Below are 5035 nucleotides of genomic sequence, written 5' to 3'. Positions count from 1 at the left end.
CTATTTTTTTTTATCATATTTACCATTGTCTCAACATTGTTAACATGAGGAATACAGCTACTTGTTAGATGATCTGACAGAAAATATTTATTATTTTATTTCTTTTAGACTTAAAGATTTATAGACCTAGTATTCTCCTTGATTTTTAATTCCATGTTTTTTTCATTGTTGTAATAAGGACAATCATTTAAATCAAATGCATAACTTTGCTTTCTTAGATGTCAAGCCAAATCCACTTGACAGGCTGTCAAACTCTCTTGGATTTTTCTCCACTGTCACTATTGTTCAAGGGCAGTTTTTAACCAGAATATACATTTAAGGTCTAACAACAGAAAAAACAGAAAAAATTGTCAGCCCTGGGTATACATATTCACATGCTAGGCTAGAAATAGCTGTTACCTTTCATGAGCTGTGTGCTTTATATTTTTTGGCTAGATCACTTCTTGCCTTAATGAGCTAGGCTTCCTGACTGCCTGGGCAAAGATAGAATTTGCAACTCATGCTCCAACATTCTTACCTAAGTGACCCTAACTTGGTAACATAAATAAGGAACCAAGAGAGAAAGTTAGTATGGGTATGTTAGAACTCAGGAAAGGAAAAGAAGGAGGTAAGGCAATAACATTTGCTTTGGGATGGTTTATTTAAGATCACAAGGTGTTAGTATGGGAGAAGGAAGTAACTGAACACGATAAATAAATGTGGACTTGATTAGCATTTTGGTAGTGGGGGAAATAAATGCAGTAGCAATGAGTCATTTCTCTGAGAAAGTTGGGTAGAGAAAGAAGGAAACAGGGTCTCAGAGTGAAAAACCCACCTATGGTTGCTTATTATTGAGAAAAGCATCCTAAGAAGGAGTCTATTTTCTAGGAAAAAAAGTAAAGGCATCATAATTGCACCATCTTTTAAAATTTGGTTGACAAGTACTATTTAGTGGTAAATTGGGAGAAAAAAATCAAACTGGTTTTGTCAAAATGATGATGGAAATGAGTCAGTTTCTTAAATGACAGATGCCTGACAGATGCAGAATTCTGCAACAGGGTTATTCCTTACTGCAAGGTTTCAATACATATGCACTGGTAGTTTTAATATTCATCAGGAGACATATGCCTTGTTTAATTACTATTTTTAAAGGAAAACATTGGCATTTTCTTGGATTTCTATCAGTATCTGACATGTAATATAACTTAGCAAGGAATAATGAGCTTTCAATTAAATTGTGCAACCATAGAATGATAAATCTATTGGTATTCATCTAACCTTACTTTGAAAAATAAATACTTACTTACAGGAAATACATTAATTCAGTCAGTATATTAAAAACAAATAGAACTTTACAAGTAAATGCAAATGCCTCTGCTCTAATTCCCTGTTTTGGTCACTGCTTTTCTTTCCTTTCTTTTTTTATTATAAAGGTGATGTAGAGAGGGATTACAGTTACATAAGTAAGGTAATAAATACATTTCTTTTTGAAGTGTTACTCCCTTCCTCATATTCTCCCACCTTTCCCCCGACTTTCTTCCCCACAAATTGTAAAGTTCATTTCCAACATAATGTCTAGTGAGTATCACTATTGCATTGGTTCAAACTTTGTCCTGCCATTTCTGTGATTTCCCCTTCCCTTCCACAAATAAACTTATATGCAAGACAACAGGTATAGAAATCAAAATCAGTGACAACAGGCAATAAACCAAAAGGAAAGAAAAGAAAGAAAAAAGAAATTACTGCAAACAGCATATTATAAAAACCTTGTTTGCATTTCTTGGAGTTGATTTTGATAAGCTTCATTTTATATAGCCATATGCACCTAGCTATGGAACTATTGTGATCCTTTGCTAAGAATATCATAGAAATATTCTAAATATTACAAATGAGGGAAAGCATGCAGCCTGGGTTTCTTTGTGTCTGGCTTTCTTCACTTAGTATATTTTTTCCTCATGAATGAGGCAATATCATTCTTTCTGATGGAAACATAGAATTCCATAGTGTATATGTACTACATTTTCTTGACCCATTCAGCTATTGAGGGGCATCTGGGTTGGTTCCATATCTTAGCTATGGTGCTGGCAGAACTGTAGAAAACTGAAATTAGATGCTTATATATCAGCCTGCAACATAATCAACTCCAAATGGATCAAAAACCTTGAGGTAAGAGCAGATACCCTGAAAATATTACAGGAAGGAATAGGGAAAGCATGAGGGCTCTTTGGCATGGGTCAAAATTTTCTTAATAGAGACCCAGAAACATAACAAATCAAAGAAATATTGGACAAATGGGGTTACATTAAACTGTAGACTTCTGCATGGCAAAGGACATAGCTAGCAAGATAAACAGGAAGCCTATAGATTGAAAATCTTTACTACCCATAAAACAGACAAGACCTTTTATGTAAAATATACTTAGAACTAAAAAAATTTTATCTCCCCCAAACAAATCCTCAAATAAACAACTGGCCCATTAATAAGTGGGCTAAAGAATTGAGAAACTTCTCTGAAGAGGAAATAAGAATGGCCAATGGAAACATCAACTCAAAATGGATTAAAGACCTTAACATCAAACCTGAATCTCTGAAACTACTGCAGAACAGAGTAGGAGAAACACTTGAACTTATAAGCACAGGAAAGAACTTCCTGAACAGAGTTCCAGGTTCACAACAAATTGGAGAGAGCCTTGATGAATGGGACTTCCTTAAAATAAAAAGTTTCTGCACAGCTTAAAGACATAGCAACAAAACTAGAAAGACAGCCAACTATCTGGGAAAAAAAATATTTATCAGCAATGTATCAGACAAGGGGTTAATATCCAGTATAAACAGGGAACTCAAGAAACTAATCCCTCCCAAACCCAACAAACCAATTACTAAATGGGAGGGAACAAAAGAGAGACTTCTCAGAAGAAGAGATAAAAATGGCAAAGAAACACATGAGGAAATATTCACCATCCCTGGTTGTAAAGGAAATACAAATAAAGACAACCCTGAGATTCCACATTACCCCGCATCCCAAAGTCAGCCAACAACAAATGCTGGAGAGGATGTGGAGAAAGAGGAACCCTACTACACTGCTGGTGGGAATGTACACTTATACAACCACTTTGGAAAGCAGTCTGGAGGGTTGTCAGAAAGCTAAATATAGACCTTCCCTATGACCCAGCCATATCACTCCTAGGCGTCTATTCCTAACAGGAACTAGGATACAAAGACACATGCACCTCCATGTTTACTGTAGCACTGTTCACAATAGCCAAGATATGGGAGACAACTCAGATGTCCCACCACAGATGAACGGATACAAAAATTATGGTGTCTATATACAATGGAATATAAGGCAGCCATTAGAAAGGACAAAATAATGGCGCCAATAATTCCTTTTTAAAATGCACTACAGTCCAGGTACCAGGCTCATGCCTATTATACTAACTACTTGAGAGGCTGAGATCTGAAGTGTTCAACACTAATCTAGGCAAAGAGTTGGAAGACCCCATCTCAATAAGCAAAAATATGAGTATAGAATCATGTATGTGTAATCTCAACTACACAGTAAGCAATAAATAGAATTGCAAATCAGTATGTACATTGAGACCCTATTTTGTAGATGAATGAGAGGAAGTGAAAGAGAATTAAGTAATAAATCAATGCATATTTTACAAAATTTATAAAACTGAGGGAAGAAAGTTGGGAAGGATGGAGGAGAATAATGAAAGAGGTAATGTTGATGAGGATTCATTGTCTTCGCATACTACTTTGTTGAATTGCAACTTCTTGGCACAGCTGAATAAAGATGAAATTATATGGTCATATGTACATAGCTTTTTACCATTTTTGCTTGTCCTAGACATATACTAATTATTGCAATTAAGGGAAACCAAGGGACCTATGTTTCTTTGGGCCTGGCTTACTTCACTTAGTATAATTTTTTCCAAATCTTTCCATTTCCTAACAAATGGGGCAATGGCAATGTCATTATTTCTGATGGAGGCATAGAATTCATATATATATATATATCTATATATATCTATATAGATATATATAGATATATCTCACATTTTCTTGATCCACTCATCTATTGAGGGGCATCTGGGTTGGTTCCATACCTTAGCTATGTACATATGACCATATAAGCAAAATGAACTCCAAGACAGGGACACAAGTGGTTTTTTTTCTTGCTTGCTATTGTTTTTAATGTACTTATAGTGCACTATGTGATTCTTTTGTTTCTTTTGTATGTTCTTTCCCCACGATAAAACCCCTGTTTTCACTGTAAAAAAAAATGGCATTTGCAGGGAAATGGATGGAACTAGAAAAAATCATGTTGAGTAAGGTAAGCCAAGAGCAAAGAGACAAATGGCACATGGTCTCCCTGTTAAGTGGATGTTAAATCCAAAAGGATTTAACTTTGTGATACCACAAAGTAAACAAGACTTGATAAACAAAGGTCCTCCACTCATCTGGTCGAATCATTACTAAATGACGCCATGCGGCTGACCATATATATGGTATATATGTGCACATCGGAGGGAAACTAGGAGGAGAACACAGAACCAGAGGGAAACAGGAAAACAGCAGGACCCATTAGCTGCACTGGACATTGATTAAAATGAACTAAGCAACTCAATGGCAGCAATGGGAAAGAGGGAATAAGTGGGAAAGAGGGAACAGATGACACTAAGCAAAAGGAAAGGAATGTACGTATCACCCAATATGGAAGAAATAACTGTATTGTCAAAGCTCAGAACTCATAAACCTGATAAACCACGATAGAGACAATTTGCCCCATGAAGGTTAGAATGTGTTTGGGACTTTAACTAAGTATCACTATCCCACAATACTGTGAAATTTGTGAAATTTATGTAATCATTTAATCACAATAAAAAATTGCAAAAAAAAAAAAAAAAGAATGGCAGTGGACACATGAAGAAATGATCAACTTTTCTGGCCATAAAAGAAATGCAAATCTAAACAACATTGAGACTGGCCATTATCAAGATATCTAATAACACCAGAAGCTGCATGGGATGTGGCCCAAAGGGAATGCTGCT

The sequence above is a fragment of the Dipodomys spectabilis genome, unplaced genomic scaffold (assembly GCF_019054845.1).
Source record: "Dipodomys spectabilis isolate Male_0828 unplaced genomic scaffold, ASM1905484v1 ptg000436l, whole genome shotgun sequence".
Lineage (NCBI taxonomy): Eukaryota > Metazoa > Chordata > Mammalia > Rodentia > Heteromyidae > Dipodomys > Dipodomys spectabilis.
Note: the sequence above shows the minus strand (reverse complement) of the source record.